The sequence below is a fragment of the Crocuta crocuta genome, unplaced genomic scaffold (genome assembly GCF_008692635.1).
Source record: "Crocuta crocuta isolate KB4526 unplaced genomic scaffold, BGI_CrCroc_1.0 scaffold345, whole genome shotgun sequence".
Lineage (NCBI taxonomy): Eukaryota > Metazoa > Chordata > Mammalia > Carnivora > Hyaenidae > Crocuta > Crocuta crocuta.
Genome location: NW_027527574.1, coordinates 516,552 through 539,989, shown reverse-complemented (window position 1 = coordinate 539,989; position 23,438 = coordinate 516,552).

The window sequence follows — 23,438 nt, the reverse complement described above, 5'->3', positions numbered from 1 at the left end:
TTAAGGGGGGGGGGGGGGTGTTGGTGGGAAGGAGGGCAGGAAGACCTAGGCGCTGAACAAAAAATGGAGACAGTGGGTATAGAATATATATTGGAGACTTTTGTCCAGGAAGGTAAGAGACCAGTAGGATTAAATAACAAGCTGGGAGGGAGGGGGCTGTTTGCATTTTTAAAGGAGAGTTGCTTGAAGTCAGATTTGGAACTTCGTTTACCCAGCTCTGTATTGGTCTCTACTGTAACTGCCATGGTGTAGTTTGTGGGAAAGTGTCAACTTAGCATCAATTACCAACATGTAGAAATGCTCCCTCTAGTCACTCAGCATGCACCTGGCCTTCACTAAGTTTAGATATGCCAGGATTTTAGTTGTTCAACCCATACTATCTTTCTGGGGATATCAACTATACCTTCTGTTAATGTATCTCTTTATTTTTATGAGGTATTTTCATGACCATCATCTCCCTGGAGCATCATAGTTCTTAAATAATTTATGAATAACTAAGTTATTTTACATCTTATAAGAAAGAATTGAGATCTTAGAGCTGCCAATAGGAGGTGGCCCTGGAAATTGAACCTTAGTCCTACCCTGTCTCTGTAACCGTGTCCTGAGAGATGGCATCTGATATAGCTAGAGTGTGGAGCTTTAGAGCCCGCTCCCTGGGTCCAAATTCTAGTTTTCCCACTTATGAGCGGTTACTATCTTGGGCAAAATATTTATTCTCTGTATGCCTCAGTTTCCTTACCGGAAGATAGAGATAATTTGTAACAAGATGAAATGAGTGACTGTAGGGAAAGAGTAAGTAAGCACCAGGCAATTATTTGTAAAATAATTAAGAAACTTCTTTTTCATGGCCTGTGATGTGGAAGATAGTACTTTAATCCGGCAGCTTGCCCTGAGTGTCCACGGCACTCCTGCCTTTTCCCAACCTGCATCCTCGCCAGTGGTGTGCAGATGGCTGGTGTCTCCCCAGCTCTGGCTTCTCTGGATCTTCTCTTTCTACTCTCTGGGCCCCAGGAGAGGCTAGATTGGCCCAGTAAGATGTAGGCAGTAACTCCCTTCAGTGCAAAGCCAGCAACCTGAGGAAGAGACCTGTCTTGTTGCATTGCTTTGCCCTTGCTTACATCCACTGAGATACCTGAGTTTCAGTTTTGAGTCTTCCAGTTAGGAAATGATTGAAAATATTATTATCCAAGCATGGGAGAAATTTGTTTGTTTTAAATTTTGCCCTCTGTCATTTTAATATAATCATATGCTAACTGGCAGCATGTTTGTAGCAGATTTTATAAATCTGTAATGATTCTTCTCCCCCTTTTTTTTTTTTCCTCTGAGGTAAAAGTATTCTTCTTTGCCAAATGTAACCCATCCTTTTTTTTCTGTCCCATTTGTTAAGACAAAATAGATACACATTTAAAAATCAAAACTTTTCTCTCTGACAGTGTCTAGCAATTCTCAGTTGCCATGTTACTTTTGAATGCTGTATTTTTTTGCTAGCTTGTGAGATCACAGTGCACATGGATGTTGTCAGTGGCTATTCACCAGCCGGTGGGGCAGGAAGTTCTCACTGCAACTGGGCACTGGTTTATAAGGGTAGCACTGAGGAGAGTGTCTTGTAGATATTTTCTGTCAGAGACCATGACACCCAGGCAAGCCACTGTCTCACTCAGCTCTAAAGGGCAGTGGTACAAAATGGTTTATACCTGCTGCTGGGAGTACAAATCTGTGCATTGGTTCTGTAGATATAGCAATATGTACATGTAAATATAGTACTTACTACAAAGTATGTACTAAGAAGCCTTAAAAATATGCAGTTTCTGGGGCACCTGGGGGGCTCAGGCAGTTGAGTGTCTGGCTCTTGATTTAAGCTTAGGTCACGATCCTAGGGTTCTGGAATCGAGCCCTCCATCCCTGCTGAGCATGGAGCCTGCTTAAGATTCTCTCTCTCTCTACCCCTTCCCACCCCCACTCATGCACACACAGTCTCTAAAACAAAAAATAAATTTAAAAAATGCAGTTTATGATTTCATAATCCCATTTCTAGGAATTTTTATGTCTAAGGAAATACTTTGACTGTGCCAAGGTGTATAAACAAGGATGTTTATAAAAACAAATTGTGTGTAATAGCAAGGAAATATAAACAACTCAACTATCTATGAACAGCGGAGTGACTAATATCTTATGGTGCATTGACATAATGGAATTCTAGGCAACAATTTAAAACCACGATGTAGAATATACTAATTATATATACTATATGTGGGGAAATATTTATAACATTTGCTATAGGAAAAGGATTATAATTTAGCACATTAACAATTTTGTGTATATTACCTGTGTATGAGTTTTTATTTGTTTAGAAAAAGTCAGAAATAGAAACATTTCTGTTAATACAGAAAGTATTAACAACAGTTACCCCAGATTGTGGGATTATGGATGATTTAAATTTTCTTATTTTAACTTATTTTTCTAGTTTCTTTCATTAATAGTGTATCTTACTTGTATAATGAAAATGATAATGTGGAGTCATTTGTGTATGGAAAAGTGAGTGTTACAAACTGTTCTTCCATTTTGCCTGTTTAGGAACATTTGTACACATGAGGGTGTGCTAATGACATTTTATCTTGAGCATGTGCTAATGACATTTTGTATGTCACATGGAGAAGACAGAGGCAAGATGGCAAGATGTGCCAGTAATTACAGAGCTGAAATAGCATTAGGTCTCTTATTTTGTTGATTTTTAGAGAAATATAGCTCCAGAAAATTAGACCTCTGTTGGGTTAGCTTGTGGGCCCTCTGTTACTACACTCTCAAATCTGTACTACAAAAATGCAGAAGGATTAATTATTATCCATGTGTTCATGGTGCATATATAAAAGCCAAAAGAAATAACAAAAGAAATCCAAACTCAGTAAATGTACTTGTTTTATATTTTACTTGGAAAATATTATAAAGGAACATTATTAGTGCCAAAGATTTCATGGCATTGAATTTGCTTCTTTGTGCCCTGTGCCATTTAAATTTTTGTGCATTCTTATCTGCACCTTTGTGGCCATGTTACAGAGAACCTTTTGGGTGCCAAAGGTCTTTATTAAATACTTTCTCAGGTTGGGTTTTAATGTGTCAATAATAGGGAAGAGCCCATTTTAAACCTGCTTTTGCAATTAACTGCTGTATGATGTGGCATGATGGTGATAATGGTGATTATGATGATGATGATGTAATAGTATCAGTAGTTGTAGAATAGTAGAGAATAGCCATGGTAATAGTAGCAATAATAATAATAATGATAATAATAAATCTGAAAGAAATTCTGTCTATGGATCCCTCACTATCTGCAAGGAAATTTATTAAATACTTTACATATTTTGTCATACTTAATCCTGAAGTATCCCTGATAAATAGATATTACTGTCCTTATTTTACAGATGAGGAAACTGAGGTTCAGAGAGATTAAATTATTTGTACAAATGACAAGGTTATTAGGTGGCAGGAAGGGAATCAAATGCAGGTTGTTGTGACAGTAAGTTGATATAATCATGGAAAGCACTACAATTTGTGGCTGGCATATTAATTTTTAATATATTCCTGACAATATTGATAAGAATCATGTGTTTTCTCTTATTAGTAGGTGACTAGTGCAAAAGCTAGTGCCCATATGAACTAGTCTCTGAATGTTGCAACCAAAGAAGTACAGTCTCTGGTGGCTCAGTCGGTGAGGTGTCCAACTTCAGCTCAGGTCATGATTTCACATATGTGGGTTCGAGCCCCATATTGGGCTCTGTGCTGACAGCTCAGAGCCTGGAGCCTGCTTCAGATTCTTTTCCTCACTCTCTGCCTCCCCCCTCCCCACTCACATTCTGTCTCTCTCTCTCAAAAATAAATAAACATTAAAAAAAAATCAAAGAAGTACAGTCTGACAGTCCAGAGTAATTAAAAGGAGTACTGAGATTTAAATATTTTCTCAAAACACCTTTAAAAAATCAAATTTCCTTTTCTTTTTACTACCATTCCTTCACATTCTGAATCTTTGATTCAGCAAAACTCCAAACAATTACAGGTTCGAGGGGAGGAACTTATCCTGGTTTGTCAGGGACTTTTCCACATTGAACAATGAAAATTTCATGTCTTGGGAGCTGCTTAGTCCCAGGGACACCAAGGCAGTTCGTCACCCAACTTTTAACTCTGTTATCCCTGCGGTTTCAGCTTGTGGGGCTTGTGTCTTTCTGTTCATCTTTACATTTTCAGTAGCCTTGTCTCTTCCATACTAGAGGCACGTGGGAAAACTTAGGATACTCATTCTTTAACATGTCTCTTTCCTGTTACACATCTCCATGTACTTTCAAGGACCTTAAGTCAGAGTATTATAGAACCTTGTAGCTGAAAGTTCCCTTAGAAAGTTCCTTACGTATTTGGAGTAGATGTGGCCCAGAGAACTGTAATTAGATGAGGAAGGAGAAAAAACTTGACCCAGGCCTTTGCTATGGAGATCCTGGGGACACAAAGCATTCAGAGAAGAAAATTTGGTCCCATTTATGACATCCGAAGATTCTGGGGATAGGCAACAGGTGGTTGTCTTGATTTGGGGGAAGGAGCAAGAATATAAGGCACCAATAATTCTAAAAGGTGGGTGGCAGATAGCGAAGGAAAGAAAATGTAGGGGTGGTATTCTTGGTTTCAGGCAGGGCAGGCAGAACAACCATTAGAGACTCAGACTGTAGCCACAGAACAGTTCAAGGACAGTCTTCTGGGCCCAGGCCATAGAACTGACCTTCTGAGGGCTCCAGAGACTTAGGCAGGTTGCAGGCATGTAGTTATGAAGGAATGAGACAAAATCCCAATTATTTGAAATGGGACACAAAGTAGAGGCTGTATTTCAGCGATGAGACAATACCCACTGAACAGATGTGGGCTACTAAGTCAGTGAGAATATTGACAAGGGTGGTGATGTGGAGTCCCAGAATCTTAAGCCTTGTCCCCTAAATCTTAACTTCTGCCTATCATTAGGATTGACGCCAGAGCAGTTGTTCTCATTATTTACTGCGAAAAAGAATTACCTGGACTACTTATACAAATCAAGATTCTGAGGCTCCATTCCTCAAGGTGAATCTGTTTGTCTGATCTAGTTGATTTGTGGTTGGTCCCAGGAATATGCATTGTTAACATGCCCCCGTCACCCCATTAAATAGTCTGCTAGTGTTGGCCCTTTCTTGAGGAGCAATGCATTAGAGGATCCAGGGTTACCAAGGGCAGGGCCAGGATTTGAGGCAAGACCTGACTGCCCTTCATATTTGCCATCAGAACCTGAGGCTGAGCCCAGACCAGATTCCAAGCATCCTGGTTTGGATTGGGCCACTCTTGATAGAATATGGATTCTATGTCATGCTTAAATAGTATCTTTTCCCCCATACATGTTGTCTTAAATATCTGCTAAGGCAATATGGCTTTTTGTGGGATACTCTATCTCTGTGAATCTTGGGATCTGTTCCTTATTTCCTAATAAAGAAGTTTCCTCATAAAGTTGACTTTGAGGCACCATAAATTACACAAACACTATCTTTCAACAAATTTTCCTTTACAATGAGCTTAAAATCTCCCAATCATTCTGACAGCTTAAACTCAGACCAGATCCCACCCCACCCCAACCCACCCCCTCACCCCCGGAAATACGGGCTGGATTCTTCATAAGCTTGGTTTTCTGATGGAGAGTTGCTGATCCAGCTGAACCAAAGTGAGAACAACTTGGCAAATACATGTAGTGTTATTTTTCTTTTATTTTACTGTTTGTAAATGTGTTGCTCTGGATTAAATAGCTCCGCTATTTGAAACTTGGAGATCAAGGAATAAAGGTAGCCGAGTGTAATTTTAATGGATGGCTTTAAGAAATCCAGGGTGTTGTGTAGGCTAAAGTTAAGAACAGTTTTAGTCTCTGGGAGTTAAAACAGACACACGTGTTCTTAATTTGCTCATAAAAATGAGCAATGACTGAGGTTCGAAAGTTAGGGAAGAATGCAGTGATACAGACAAAGATGTCAAATTCACATCTTTAATAATTTAATTTTTAATAGAGAAAGGACAACATGATTGGACTGGGTAGGCAGTTAGTTTGTACCCTGTGAGGGAAACATAGTTCCTGAGACCTCTCACCCTGTCTAAAATGCAAAGAATTTTGGAGCAATATGATAAAGATTCCTAAGCTAAATATTTCCAGTAAGAGTAACTATCATTCAAGATATGCAGCTTTGAAAACAACCTATAGGTTCCAAAATAATTATATGGTTTCTATGTAGGTTGAAAAACAAGATAAACAATTCTTTTTAAAAATTCTTTTAATGTTTCATTTATTTTTGAGAGAGAGACAGACAGAATATGAGCTGGGGAGGGGCAGAGAGAGAGGGAGACACAGAATCCGAAACAGGCTCCAGGCTCTGAGCTGTCAGCACAGAGCCCGACACGAGGCTTGAACTCGTGAACCATGAGATCATGACCTGAGGTGAAGTCGAATGCTCAACCAACTGAGCCAACCAGGCTGATAAGCAATTCTATTAAAGCCTAATCTATTAGTAATAGCTTCCAAAACCTACATCTATAAATTTACCAAGCACATCTAGGGGATAAAGTATGGTAAGCCTTTATTGTGCCAAGAACATTTTTTCCACTTTTCTGTTATTCTTTCTTTCTCATTCATTAGGTAATTTTCAGAGAAGATGAACATTGGTTTTGAAATAGGGTTCTCAGTAGTTTGAGATTGAGGCCTTGGGAAAGCCATAATCAGTAGCTCAGCTCCCTGTAATGATAAAGAAAGCTACAACCAGCACCATTCCTTAAATATATAGTGAGACAAACACATATATTTCATCATTTAGGAAATCAAAGAATCTGTAGCACTTTTCTGAAAGGGCACAGTTGTGTATATAAATAAATAAGCAATTAGGCTTTAACAACTATTCAATATGATTAGAGGGCGTTATAAGTATTTCCTGTAGAAGATCATCTTTATTAGGGAACAATCAGAAAAATCTTTTATTTAAATTCTCCTTAGCTTGCTTCATGCTTTTTAACTAAAAAACACATTTATGTCCTGAACAAAGCATGGAGTAACTGCTAAGGATACAAAGATACAAGAGACTCTTGCCTTGATGAAAACAGGAACTAATAGGGAGAAGGGACACAGAAAGAGCTACAAGCAAGTTCTCTTCTTGTTATATTAGTAAGACATTATGTTCATACTATGCTATGGGTAACAGGGACTTATTTTGCTGAATTCACTAAAGAATAAGTAAAATTTTACCAGTTAGTATTTATTGATTCAGCAGATAAAAAGCATGGTGTCCAGGGAAATGTAGATAGCTATATATATGAACCACAGGATAGAGGCGATAAAGACTCAACTTGGTCCTTCTGGTAGGGAGAGACTCTTGTGGGTTAGGCTGTTAGGAATGGAGTCAGGACAGTTGTGTCAATTAAAGGGAAGACAACTCTTGGACACCATAGATCCAGGGTGGGAGATAGAGTCTTATGCAGTTGTACTGCAGCTCTGGCTTTACGAGCATTGTTTAGTATTCTTAATGGATCTCAGTTCAACAAACTTAAGTGCCTGCTCTTTTGGGTTTGAGACTCAGGGTACAAGTAATCTACGAATAAGTAAGGGAGGCAGATACATAAATGTCATTCTATGGAGCAGGTACTAAATGAAGTAGAGGGAAAAATTACTGTCTTAGAATATGGAGAACTATTGTCAAAAAGAACTCCAAATCCTAGTGGCTTAATACAAAGACAATTTATTTCTTGCTTATGTCAAATCTAATCCTGATCACCCTGAATGGGTGGCTCTCCTGGTTGTCTTTCTTCTAGGCAATGATCCAGAGACTGGGACTATTTCTATGAGGTCATCCAGCTGGTAGATGAAGGGAGACATTCATGTTATATGGCTTCCCCTTGATGTGCAATGGCTGGAAAATTGGCAGCTTCTTCTAAGAAAATCAATTCAGTCTTCATAAGGAAGAGGGGAAGCAATCTTTGGTGTCCTCTAGCAGTCTCTGCATCAGTGCAATAAATGCCAAAAGGGAGATCTCTCCACAGAGACAGTGATGTGCATGATGAGTCTTAATGGAAAAAATAATTTGGCTATTTTTCAGATGATGGAGTGTTGGGAAAGTAAAGCATTCAAAGCAGCCATATTGCTATCAGGATAGAAATATGAAGCCTTACAGTAATGGCAGGAAATCCCCTACTTTGTTAAGTCTGGGGCATATGGTCTAAGGACAGAAGTGATGGGAGACAAGGCAGGACAGATGTGGCCTTCAGTTTGTGAGGGGACCTTGCAGTCTCTGAATAGGAGCTTAGAGCTATTGAGACGATTTAACTAAATCTGTGATTTTAAAATTTGGCTGCATAGGAAAATGATAAGGGAAGTTTTTTCTTAATGTTCAGTCCCAGCTTCCCCATCCCACTTAGATCAGAATCCGTAGATAAGACTCAAGAATCAGTAATTTCAGTAAAAATAGAATTCTCATATGATCCCTAATTCCACTACTGTTTATCCACAGAATACAAAAACAGTAATTTGAAAAGATATATGCACCCTTAAGTTTTTTGTAGAATTATTTACAATAGACAAGATATGAAGGCAGTCCAAGTGTCTATCAGTAGATGAATGGATAAAGAAGATGTGGTATATACATACAATGAAATATTACTCAACCACAAAAAATAATATCTTGCCATTTGCAACAAAATATGTATAGATCTAGAGGGTATAATGCTAAGTGAAATATGTCAGCCTGAGAAAAACAAATACCATATGATTTCACTAATAAGTGGAATTTAAGAAACAAAACAAAGAAAAAGCAGACAAACAGACTTTTAAATATAGAGAACAAACCAGTGGTTACCAGAGGGGAGTTGGGTGGGTGGGGTAGGTGAAATAGGTGAAGGTAAATTAAAGATAAAATTTAAGTAAGTGAATAAGCAAATAAATAAATAAATAAATCTGTACTTTTAAAAGCCCCATAGAGTAATAGAATATGTAGCCTAGATTGAGAATAACTGATCTAAAATTTTGTTAAAATGCAAACAAATATTTGATAGACTTTACTCCCATGGCTATTGAGAAAATAAACATACACTTAAAAATGAGTTTCTAAAAGTCCCATTCTGGGGGTGCCTGGGTGGCTGTCAGTTAAATGTGTGACTCTTAATTTTGTCTCAGGTCATGATCTCATGGTCATGAGTTTGCTTAAGATTCTCTCTCTCCCTCTGTCCTTGTCCCTAAGAAAATCTTTTAAAAATCCCATTCTAGCACAGGCTGAAAATAATTATTTTCTTTGCCATCATTAAGAGCATTTATGAGATGACTATTCGGGGCTAGATAATTGGAGATAACAAATTTTCTTCTCAAAAATCATTCAAAGGCTTCTAATTTTTTAATAAATCAGGGAGGTTGCCTGATGTATGTAATAGAAAAATAAGGGGATATGGAGTCAGACCTGGGTTTGAATCTGGTTTACCATTGTCTGGTTCAGTTACTTTCTAGGATAGATACTGAAGTTTCTAACAAAATCACCTAACTTCTCTGAAACTTTTTGATATTTGTAAAATAAGATAGTCATGTGTATGACACTGCTGGTTGCCTTCCTAATATTTCTTCTTCTCTTTCTATTTTTGTTGAGGTGGAAATGTGCCCAGAGCTTGATTTCCCAGGCTCCCTTGAAGTGAGCAGTGGCTACATGACAATTTCTGATGAATGAGGAGTGAGCAGAGGAGAGAGCAGCAGGCCTGAGCTCAGAGGAATGATGGGGGTAGGCAGATTCTGTGGGGTCTTGGGGCTGTTTTCAGCCTTTGGATTTTATCCTGAGTGAAATGGAATCTAGAAGCCATGAAGAATCATGAGAGAAGGATGATAGGTCCGGAGACTATGCTGAGACTAGACTATAGAAGAGCAAGGATATAAAGAAAGGGAGACCTGTAGGAAATTATTGCAGTAACTTAAGTGAAAGACGCTGGTGACTTAGACTAGGATGGTAAGCAGTGGAGATGACCTAAGCTGTCAGGTTCTGGACATATATTGGAAAGAGAGACAATATTTGAAGGTGGAATTGATGTGGAGTGCGTGATTAAGAGCATTAAGAAAGAATCCAAGTTTCATGACTTGAGAAATTCCTGAATAATGATGAGATTGCCCTTAGATGAGGAGGGCTACAGATAAATTTTGTTTGAGGGGAAAGATCAGGAGCTGAATTCCGTACATGTTGAATTTGTTAACTTAGCTATTGAAGTGGTCATATAAAGTAGACAATTTTGTATATAGGTCTGGAGTTGAAGAGAGGTCTTGTGCTGGAATATAAATGTAGGGATTACAAAATGTGGCTAAAACCTTGAGATTGGATTAAATCACCACAGTAAGTGTACATAAAGAGAAATGTGTGTGCCATGGATCAACCCACCATTAAGAAGTCAAAGGTAATATAGAAAGCTGTAGTCATCAAGACAGTATGGTACTGGCACAAAAACAGACATAGCTCAATGGAACAGATTAGAAAACCCATAAATGGAACCAAAACTATATGGGCAACTCATCTTCAACAAGGCGGGAAAGAATATACAATGAAAAATATGATAGTCTTTTTAACAGATGACGTTGGGAAAATTGGACAGCAACATGCAGAAGAATGAAACTGAACCACTTTATTACACTACACAAAAATAAATTCAAAATGGATGAAAGACCTAGAGGAGAACACAGGCAGTAAACTCTTTGACCTCAGAGCACCTTCTTACTAGACACGTTGCCAGAGGCAAGGGAAACAAAAGCAAACGTGAACTATTGGGACTTCATCAAGATAAAAAGCTTCTACACAGTAAAGGAAACAATCAACAAAACTAAAAGACAGCTTTTGGAATGGAAGAAGATATTTGCAAGTGACATATCTGATAAAGAGTATCAAAAATCTATAAAGAAATTATAAAACTCAATACCCAAAAACCAAATAATCCAGTTAAGAAATGAGCAGAAGACATGAATAGATATTTTTCCAAAGAAGGCATCGTTGGCTAACAGACACATGAAAAGATGCTCAACATCACTCAGGGGAAATACAAATCAAAACTACAATGAGGGGTGCTTAGGTAGCTCAGTTGGTTAAACGTCTGACTGGCTCAGGTTGTGATTTCATGGTTCATGGGTTTGAGCCCTGCATTGGGCTCTGTGCTGACAGGACAGAGCCTGTTTGGGATTCTCTTTCTCTCTATCTCTCTGCCTGTCCCTGACTCACACTTTCTCTCCCTCTCAAAATAAATAAACTTAAAAAAAATAACTGCAATGATATATTACCTCACACCTATTAGAGTGGCTAAGATCAACAACACAAGAAGCAACAGGTACGGGTGAGTATGTGGAGAAAGAGGAATCCACTTGCAATGTTGGGTAATGCAAACTGGTACAGCTGCTCTGGAAGACAGTATGGAGGTTCCTCAAAAAGTTAAAAATAAAACTACCCTACAATCCAGCAATTTCACTACTAGGTATTTACCCAAAGACTACAAAAATACTGAAGGAATACATGCATCCTGTTTTTTATAGCAGCATTCCAACAATAGCCAAATTATGGAAAAGACCAAATGTGCATTGACTGATGAATGGATAAAGAAGTGGTGGCATAGTTATACTATGGAATATTATTCAGCCATAAAAAAGAATGAAATCTTGCCATTTGCAATGATGTCGATGGAGGTAGAGTGTATTATGCTAAGTGAAATAAGTCAGAGAAAGATAGATACCATATGACTTCACTCAAATGTGAAATTTAAGAAATGAAATAGATGAACCTAAAGGACAAAAAGGAGAGAGAGGCAAACCAAGAAACACACTCTTAACTACAGAGAACAAACTGAAGGTTAATGGATGGGAGGTGGGGAGGGGAATGGGTTAAGTGTGTGATGGGTATTAAGGAGGACACTTGTTATGATCAGCATTGGGCGTTGTATGTAAGTGATGAATCACTAAATTCTCCACCTGAAACTACAATTATACTGTGTGTTAACTAACTAGAATTTAAATAAAAACTTGAAACTACAAAAAAATGAATAAACAAAAAAAAACAAAAAAAAAAAAAAAAAGAAGTCAAGGGAAGAAAGGAAACCAGGAAGGAGATTGAGAGGGAAGATCATTGAGGCAGAGAAAAAGTAAGAGTATGTTGTCCTGGAACCCAGAAGGTAACTATGTCAAATGCTGCTGACCAGCACTCAGTAAGGTGGGAATTGAGAACTTCCCATTGGATTGACCTTTGGAGGTCATGGGTGTCCTCAGGGAAAGCATTTTGCTGATGTGGTAGGAGATAGTGCCTGCTAAGTATGCTGTAGAGGAACTGGAAAGAGCGGAATTGGAAACNAAAAAAAAAAAAAAAAAAAAAAAAAAACAAAAAAAAAAAAAAAAGAAGTCAAGGGAAGAAAGGAAACCAGGAAGGAGATTGAGAGGGAAGATCATTGAGGCAGAGGAAAAGTAAGAGTATGTTGTCCTGGAACCCAGAAGGTAACTATGTCAAATGCTGCTGACCAGCACTCAGTAAGGTGGGAATTGAGAACTTCCCATTGGATTGACCTTTGGAGGTCATGGGTGTCCTCAGGGAAAGCATTTTGCTGATGTGGTAGGAGATAGTGCCTGCTAAGTATGCTGTAGAGGAACTGGAAAGAGCGGAATTGGAAACAGCAATAGAGATGACTCTTTCAAGAAGTTTTAAAGCAAAGACGTATGGTCATTGCTAGTGGGAAAGTGAAATAAGAGGTAAGAGAAGGTGTGTGTGTGTGTGTGTGTGTGTGTGTGTGTGTAAATATTTGAGAAATAACGTCATGATAGTATGCTGATGGGAATAATCCAGAGAGAGAGCAAAAATTTGATGATGTTGGAAAGAAGAGAAATTTCTGGAGTGATAACTTTAAATTGGATAGAGGGATTATAATCTAAGGCACATTGAGAGCACCGTGGGATTCATTATCCATACTGTCTACACTATAAGGCACCAAGGAGGATATGAAATAAACAAACTAAGTCTGTCACCTAAAAGTACTTATAGTCTCACTAGGGAAACAAAGACATTTTAGATGCTGATGACTCCTTAGAGCCTGCTTTATGTAATCTTCTTGTGTCATGAATTGCACAGACTCTTTAAGACTTTGGGATTTAAAGATTTTTTAAGTCACAGCCAGATAGACACTGTGTTGTCCTTCTTCAATATCTCTGTTAGACAGAAAATTCCACATGATGGATGCATTTCCTTATTAAATTTGCCAAGCCAGGAGACAACCATAATCAGCCTGTATTTTATGATTGGTTCATGACAGCTTTATCATGGTCTTTCAAAGTTTCCGCGTTTTCTAACTCTCTGTGTAATCCTTCGTCCTTTGCTAGTTGCTGGGTATGGAGAGATGAGAACTGAACTCCCTGTATGGAAGCAGGTAATGAGAGCCTGATATAAAGCAGGGGTGTGGACAACAGGGTAGAGGGACAGGTGTGCAAGATAGTAGAAAAAATTTGGTGATTGACCAGGAGTGGAAGATTAGTGAAACTGAGGAGTTTACGTGCATACTGAGAATGTTCCAAATACTAATCTCAGTTTCTATAATGTCTAGACTGATAACCATATGTTACTCTTCATTTTGTTGGAGTTTTTCCTTAGTTTTATTTGAATTTTCCTAGAAACTAATCAAATTCTTAATAAATTTCTCATTGTTTTACCATAAAGTTTTACATAACATTTTATTTACCTTTAAAATTTTTTGTGAATCCATATATTTGCATTCCTGAGATACACCTGTAATTTCTGAGGTGTAAAAATTCAGACGTATTACATATATAGATATAGATATATACACATATATATGTATATATACATATATAGATATATTTTATGTCTATATATTCTACATATTTAGATATATTTTATACATACACACACACACACACACACACACACACACACACACACAAGCAGGGAGAAGGGCAAAGAGAGAGGGAGAGACAGTCTCAAGCAGGCTCCACAGCCAGCGTAAACCAGACGCGACTTCCATCTCACAACCATGAGATCACGACCTGAGACAAAATCAAGAGTTGGACGCTTAACTGACTGAGCCACCCAGGCACACACCTAAAAATTTGTATATATTTGAAAATGACTTATTTTATGTTATTTATCAATTACACTGTTTTCGGTTTCAATTGGAGATAAATGTGCCCAAACCCTTATGTAGTCCTCTGTTGACTTAGCTCTTCTCCCATTTCCCAGCTCTTCTCAAAACAAGAATGCTTAAAACAGCAGCAGCAGCAGCAGCAGCACTGTAACTATTAACACAAGTGCTAGCATTCTTCTTGTCCCTGTGCTCACCTGTAACATTTTTGGCTACGATGGATCCTTTAATGCACTATGTCACCGACAGTACACAGCTCTTACTTTCTTCCCTGTGTTTTCTGAGGGTACTAGCTCTGCTGTGATATGTAAGAGGAGGTGATTAAAGTATAAGGATATTATATACTGCTTTTCCAGGGTGATAGAAGAACAGCTTTCTGTTTAGCATGGACCTTGAGTTCGGAAACAGGAGGCAGGCACGCAGGCAGAAAGAGGGAGACCGAGGAAGGATATTCTTATTGACTCTCAGGAGGGCAAAGCTTGCGTGGGCCACTGATTGTATTTTTAATATATTTTACTGGCCTTCAAGTTTGTAGGAAATCATCTCAGATGCTGACTCTTAGGTCTCAGTGTTACTGCAAGTTTTCCTTTCTTTTGATGTCTTCATACAGAGTGAGATGTTAGTGGATCTTCCTTGTATTCTCCCTCATGGCTGAGTGTTTTAAAGAAATCGCTTATGACATTAATACATGATTGATTTGGACAGCTTTTAAAATAGAAAAAGTAAAGAAAATTAAAATATAGAACTTTGCTCACCCAAAAATAACTATCAGCATTTTAAAATACATCATAAAGATGCTTGGTTATGTAGAGAACAATAATAATGAAGATGCCTTTTAAAAAGTATGATCATTCAGGGGCGCCTGGGTGGCTCAGTTGGTTGAGTGTCTGACTCTTGATTGGTTCAGGTCATGATCCCAGGGTTGTGGGATTGAGCCCCATGTCAGGCTCCACACTGAATGAGGAGTCTGCTTGTGATTCTCTCTTTCTCTCTCGTTACTCCTTCCTGGCCCCACTTGGCACTCTCTGTCTCTCTCTCTCTCTTAAAAAAAAACTATGATCATTCAGTAAAATATTGAGTGTAATTTAAATTGTTATTGTGCATGTTTTTCCATATTACTAAATACTCTCTGTTACGTGTTTTAAAAATAGATGCTACCCAATGATACCCCTATTTATATATACTTATTTAATAACATGTATATGAAACTTTTAAAATATATATCCATAAATGTTGTGAACTTCCTTGTGCATATATTTTCTGTCTCTATTATTTCCTTAGGATAAGTATTTCTGGGGAAAAGAATATCAGCATTTTTAGAGCTGTCATAGTAAAATACCACAGATTGGGTGACTAAAACAACAGAAATTTATTTGCTCATAATTCTAGAGGCTAGAAGCCTGAAATCAAAGTATTAGCAGGTTTGTTCCTTTATGCCAGCTAAAACTATGTTTTAATAGAGGAGAGATTCCTGGTTGTTGTTTTTTTTCAAATTTATTTATTTTTGAGAGAGAGAGAGAGAGCAGTGGAGGAAGGGCAGAGAAAGGGAGAGTGAGAATCCCAAGCACCCTTCACACTGTCAGGGCAGAGCCCAGTACGGGGCTCGAACTCACAAACCTCGAGATCATGACCTGAGTTGAAGTCAGCAGTTGGACGCTTAACTGACTGAACCACCCAGGAGCCCCGAGATTGCTGTTTCTAGGAACTTCTTGGAAGCCAGGATGCCTGAAGTAGGCTAGAAGAGGGGTGCATAAGGTCAGAGCACTTCTGTGAGTGAGACTTCTGGAGCTGCATGTGTCTTTCAGTGCCTTTGTATATGAATGATGTACAAACTGTCTAATGAAAAGATCGTTGAGGCTGAAATTTCTTCCTAAAAATTCTGTAGGATAGACATTGCCCCATTGTCCTTTGATTTTTTAAGGTTGAGGAAAAGAAATCTAAGATCAGCTCTTTCCCTCTGCCTGGATTCTGGTTGTGTTCTCTCTTTGTTCTTGGAATTAAGTTTCTTCCTGTGGGATATATCTGAAGGTTTGTCTTTCTTTAGTAATGTTAGCTCATCTGNCTGAGATACCACCTCACGCCAGTCAGAGTGGCTAAAATGAGCAAATCATTAGTACCTTTTTAAGTTCATGAACATATCGAGCAATTCCATCTTAATTCTTTTCCGTTTGTTTTAGACTCTTTTTTAAAAAGTAATTATCAATTTTATGTTGGATCTCTGTTTTCTGTCCTCTGTATCATTCCTTTGGTCTGATTTTCTGTTTCATTCTCTTGTAGTGAATATAATTAATGTCTCCAACAGATTTTTTTCCCTTGTGGTGTCTTTATTTACTGTCATTTAACAGTTTATTTTTCATTTTACTCTTTGTTTCTTCATTTCCTATATTATTTTACATTCTGCATTTTGAAAGCATAGATTATCTATCTGGCCAATATTTCTCTTTTCCTGTAATGCCTTTATTAATATTATTCTCTTTTGTATGTTGAGGGCTTTTTCCTCCTCTACGTGGGGGAATTTTTGTCTTTCTGCCCCTGAATGAAGAGCAGACTCTCCAGGCCTTGAAGTTTCTTGCTGTCTCCTTTCATATGTATCCAGTGTCTGGTTAATATAAGTTTAGACACTTGTTCAGTCACTGGGTTGCTAGAGGAGGGGTATTGGAAGGGAGGTACAGATCTTGTGAAGTCACAGTAGGGGAATAGTTTGTTTGATTTTTTGTCTCTTTTGGAGGAGCTGTTTCCTGTACCCATCTTTTTGTTGGGTCATTCCACATAAGCTACATGGTGTGTTTGTCTACTCTTCTTGTTTATGATGTGACCATAAACATCCAGTTATAAATGCCTACCCCCCGAATCTTGGAGAATCCTCACTCTATTCTTGGCTCTTTCATGTACTGTTATATAAGCCTTTGGACGTTTTATCACAATTGCTTTGAATGCTGCCAATTCCAGTGGCAAAGGGACTTTCCACGTGGTGTGTTTCTTCTTTTCCAAGACACTTTCTTGTTGTCAGACTCTGCTCCTCACAATTGGGAATTTTTAAAAGGATCTCTTCTGTTGTTCTCAGACTCTCCTCTACCCATTTCTATGCCACTTTCTGAAGAGGCTTCTGCGTTAGTTTTTTATTGCTGCCCAAACCAAGTTACCACATAGTGACTTAACAGAAATGTATTATCTTCTACTTCCGGAGGTCAGAAGTCTGACATATATCTTACTGGGCTAAGATCAAGACATTGACATAGTTGTATTCCTTTCTGTAGGCTCTGGGGAGGAAGCATTCCACAGGCCTCCTGCATTCCTTGACTTGTGGCCCCTTTCTTTATCATCAAAGCCAACAAAGACGAGTCAAGTCCTTTTTACTCTTCATCACTCCTATTCTGCCTCAGTCTGTGAAGGACTCTTGTGATTGTATTAGACCCACCTAGGCAGTATCACTATTTCTTTTTAAGGTTATTACCTTAAATCCATCTGCCAATTCAATTTCCATTTTTCATACAATGTTATCTATTCACAGGTTCGAGGGATTAGGATCATGGCCATCTTTGGGTGGACCATTACTTTGTCTATGACCACCTCCATGTCTTCAACTGTGTTCTATTTATATGATATTCAGTAACATTTCCTTAACATTTCTGGTGTGGTGTTGATACTCTTCCTTACTTTCTGTTACTGATGCCACTTTTTCTCCATTTTATGTTCAATAGGAGAGTTACCTCCATGGATTCAGGTCACCATTTTTCCTGGATGTGCAGAAAGCATTTCTAATATGACTTTTGTATGGAGATTCTTCCATAATTACATTACATATTGATTATTATGTTTGTAGTTACTCAAGTTACATTGTTAGTATTTCCCTTTTTTCATGGCTTTCTCTTGGTCTTTCAGGAATTTCTCATGGAGTTTCATTTACCAGGAACTCTTTTTCTCATTGGTATTTCCAGCTCATGATGGACAAGAATAAATGATGGAACTAAATTTAGTTTAGATTCCCATATTTAAAAAAAAAAATGGATTGAGGAGTAGGTCCAAAGCTTCTCTTCTCACAATCAAGCATACCCAAGGCAAATTTATTATATTTCTTCTTTATCGAGCACTGAAATCTACTTATAAAATGCTTTTCACACATGTTTTCCATTAGCCTTGAACTCTGCTGAATATTTGGAAGATATGATGGCTTTTTGATGTTCCCTAAAGAAAACCACTGAATGACTTCTAGTTCATTTTGCATCCATTTTACTGAGTGAAAACTGTATTTTATTCTACTTTACATTGTGTTTTATAAATGTCAGGGGTTTACATTTCTATGAACAACTTCCTCAAATTTAGTCTCATGAATAGGAATTCCTGTGGGCATCTTACTTTCTTACACAGTATCACATTTTCAAGATCATATGGCATTGTAATATGTAGCCATTCTCCAGGGATGAGCTCTCCAGAGAAATCAGAGAAGTTTCATTTTGTTTTGTTTTTTTGTTTTTATATTAAAAAATCCTTCGTTGGCTCATGGTAATACCCCAGATCATTCTTGTACACTTTACTTCAAACAGCCTGAAGAATAAGCTGCCCAAATGGTACTAAATCTATGTAAAAATATACGAGTTTCTTTGTTACTAATAGACTTCAAGATTAATTTCTTTGGTTCCCTCAAAACAGTATTTTTATTTAGATTGAATTTTCTTTTATGCACTTAGAAACCTAGAATTTTGTTTGGCTCTGTAATCTAAACTCTGTTTAGATCTGCTAATGGTGTAAGCCTTCTGTGCTGACAGAACACCCCATGTGCTAACTTTTAGCTTGGGTCCCCTGATATAAAGTCTGCTGATAAAAGTTGCTCAGTGCTGTCAGGCTTATCAGCAGACCTCAGTGAGGAGTGTGGCATTTCAGGGACACCAAGCCAGGGACCAAGCTGTTCAGACATACCGTTCATCACCTCCCTTCACAGGGCCCAAGCAGGCATTCCTGCTTTTAATCCAGTACATATATGGTCTTGGGAATGAAATAAACGATGTCTGCCATACCAAAGTAGGGCAGGCATTATATCTAGTGGTTGTTGGATTGATCATATACTAATTGCTTTCACTGAGATATGTTGCTCAAGAAAATTTAGAAATGATAGTGGCCAAGACAGTCCTACATGGTTAAGGCCCTTCACAAATCCTTAGATTTGGAGTTTCAGAAGAACCAACTGTTGGAGGGGATGGAAACCCAGAAGAAAAGAATTTGAAAATAGGCTCTGCAAGTGTCTGCCTTAATATTTGAGATAAACATGTAAAGTAGCATTGTATAAGGAATGCCAGGCTGCTGGATCTGAGGGGCTGCTTCCATCAGAATCTGACTTGGACAACAGTGTTTCCAAACCTGCTGGGGATGAGGGAGGATGCAGGGCTGTGACTTGATCCCTGATTGGAACAAAATGGGTTGGTGATGTCATGTGTGGCAGTAGCTTTATTTTTTTTTTTATTTATTTTATTTTATTTTTNTAAACTGCCAACATTTGAAATTGATTAAATAAAATATGGTTGGTAATTAAACAGATTATGAAGGAGCCATTAAGCATCACAGTTTTAAAAATATCTAACAACATGGTGAAATACTCATTAACATCAAAGGAGGAGAGGGAACAAGATATAGAGCTATTCAAGATGATCTCAGTATTTTCCTCTAGATATTAGTATTATAGTAAATTTAAATTCCTTTTAGTGTTTTTTCCTACTTCCTGAATATTCTACAGTGACCACATACTCTTATTATAATGAGAAAATGATATTTTTAATAAAGAAAAAAATACTACGGCAAATATTTCAATTATTAATCTACCAGTTCTAGATTCTGTTGAATAAGATTTAGAGTTATTTTTTATAACTTATATTTATTTATTTTTTGTTTTACAGAGAGAGAGCACACAAGTGCAGGGGTGGGGAGAGAAAGAGGGAGAGGGAAAGAAATAGAGAGACAAGGATTCTTAAGAATCTTAAGAATCAGAGTGGAACTGGATGCAGGTCTCAATCCCACAACCCTGGGATCATTACCTGAACAGAAATCAAAAGTTGGATGCTCAACCAACTGAGCCACACAGGTACCCCAAGATTGATTGATTTTTATAATTTTTCATCAAGTTAGCTAACATACAACATTATATACTATGCTCTTGTCTTTGGGGGTTAGATTCCTATGATTCATTGCTTACATACAGCACACAGAGCTCATCCCAACAAGTGCCCTCCTCAATGCCCATCACTCATTTTCTCCCCACCCCCATCAACCCTTAGTTTGTTCTCTGTATTTAAGAGTCTTTAAAAATTTTTTTTAAATGTTTATTTATTTTTGAGAGAGAGAGAGAGAAAGAGACAGAGCTCAAGTGGGGGAGGAGCAGAGAAAAGGAGACACAGAATCCAAACCAGGCTCCAGGCTCTAAGCTGTTAGCACAGAGCCCGATGTGGAGCTCAAACTCACAATCTGTGAGATCATGACCTGAGCTGGAGTCAGAAGCTTAACCAACTGAGCCGCCCAGGTGCCCCATGTATTTAAGAGTCTTTTATGGTTTGCCTCCCTAAGTGCCCCAAGCTTCTATAAAGAATTAGAGTTCTTTAAAGAGTATTTCTCTAAAAAGAAATATAAAGAGTTCTATGAAGAATGTTTGATTCTGAGATTTGGACTCTATTGGACAGGTAAAATGTTGGTTGAATAGATTTTTAATTCTCATTATTTCCAAGGACCATCTTAAAGGTGAACATGAAAATAACATAATGCTTTTTAATATATGAAGCTATATAGAAAGTTCTATATTTTATAGTTTTTAGTGAGAAAATGGAGAAATTAAGCTAGTGCAATAATATTGTAGAACAACCACTCTTTATTTGCATAAAGAGTCAAATTTGAGCTACACTTATAGAGGTTTTGTAAATCACAGAAGTTTTATTTGAAATGAATGATTATAAATATTTGGTTATTTCAATGCATATCACCTTTTAAGTACTTAATAGGTTTTTAAAAAATGTTTACTTATTTTGAGAGAGAGAGAGAGAGCGTGCATGTGCACATGAGCTGGGGAGGAGCAGAGAGAGAAGGGGAGAGAAATTCCCAAGCAGGCTCCATGCTGTCAGTGCAGAGCCTGACACAGGGCTTGATCCCAGGAACCTTGAGGTCATGACCTGAACTGAAATCAAGAGTTGGAGGCTTAACTTACTGAGCCACCAAGGTGCCCCCTCAATAGGTATTTTTGAAATTTTTTTAATGTTTTTATTTATTTCTGAGAGAGAGACAGCATGAGCAGGGGAGGATCAGAGAGAGGGAGACACAGAATCTGAAACAGGCTCCAGGCTCTGAGCTAGCTGTCAGCACAGAGCCTGATGCGGGGCTCAAACCCACAAACCGTGAGATCATGACCTGAGCCGAAGTGGGTGCTTAACTGACTGAGCCACCCAGGAGCCCCTGAATAGGTATTCTTTAATGAATGGATAGACATCTATATTCAGTCAGTTTACTCTAGCACCACTACTGCCAGTGATTAAACTCCTGGTTATCTTGTCCTTTGACTAAAAGTAACAAATGGACAAAAAGCTGAATTTACCAATAGGAGATTTTGAGCTATGAATATGTGCATGAAATCATTCTATGCTCTGTGATAGCTATGAAAATACCTTTTAGTGTTATTTCCAAGACATAAAAAAATTCAGGAAGTATTAAATTTTTTGAAATCATCTCTTATTATTTCTTTTTTTATGGTATGGAAGAAGAAGACAGGAGAAGTTGGGGAGAATACACCATAATTGTATAACAATAATCTCTTAATCTAGTAAAGGCAAGAAGGGGCAATGCTATAAAACACTGAATTAGGAATCATATTATTTGTCTTCTCTCTCTGCTTTGGAATTAACTTGTGTCTGTGGGTCATTCTCTGGGCCTCAGTTTTATCATGTGGAAATTCAAAGAATATGCAGTCAGGAGAGTGACAGAATCTGGCAATGACACTGGGAGGTAAGGTGAAGGGAGACCATAGGCTTGCCTTTGAGCCATTCTCATCTTTCTATTCAGATTGTGACCTTGTTTATCTGCTTTTGCAAGCTTTTAGATTTTTGATAACTTGCAAAGCAAAACAAATACTGTTGTAGACTTATTTAGGAGGGACAGGCATGGAACCACATGTTAAAATGGGTAAGGCCAATCCCAGCTTGGTTTTAATACGTATAATGATGTCTGAAAATTATATTTAAAGGCTTGCTTACTCTACAGGAGTGCAATTAATTTTTGCAATATGCTTTGTTCTGGAGGTGTGGTTTTACACTCACATATTATTATGGTATATTGTTATTTCAATATTGGGATGAAGTCAGAGTCATCAAGTTTTGAGTGTTGAGTATTCCTATAATTGAATGGGATCTGGTGGGTTGAAAAAAAATGGTCCCTGATGGGAAGCCAGAAAATATGCATTCTCATCACTCACCTGCTAGAAGAAGAGGACAGCATAATAGGATTTTGTACATTTTGCTTTTCCCATCAGCAAAATGGAGTTAACACATGTCAGCCGTCAGTTTCCACTGGGGTTATCCTGGGAATTAACTAAAAATGCATCTCAGATACTCTCTGAGGGTGATACCACTTATCTGTGTGTATTTAAAGGATGGATAACCATCTTGGTCATGGACGGATAATTCACATGTCATCCTAGTGAATTAGCCCAGAAAATTTTAGGATCACTTTTCCTTACTCATAAGTGAACACTAATAACTGTTAATTTTTTTCCAAAGGCTTATTCCCTTTGTGAACTAGGGTAATAGAAAGTATGGCCATATTTACATAAAACACACTACCTGAGTGTTTTGATTATAGTAAAATATGATCATTTTCCTTTTAGCCTCACGTGACTAGTTGTTCTGAGGTCTGAAATGCCTGTAAAGATCTACATCCATGATAGTGAGACTTCCTGACCTTATTCCCATATGTCCTCAAACTTGTAGGTTACCAGGAGTTTCCCTGTGACCACAGGATATTATTATGGTTTTTCTGCCGAAATACTTGTGTTCTTTTAGGTTTCAAGAGGTTCCAGAACTTATAAAATATACTAGTATTTTATGAAACCTCAACATATTTTTTTGGAGAGTTAAATTTACATTGTAGAGAAATGCATCTGCTCTCATCAAATAATTGAAGGTTTTCCAATGACTAGAATGTAGATTTTAAACACACCACATTTTTCAGTGGAATAAACTAATTCTGGACTTGCAGTTATAGTTTGCCAGAGAAAAAAAAAAAAAAAAAAAAAAAACCCC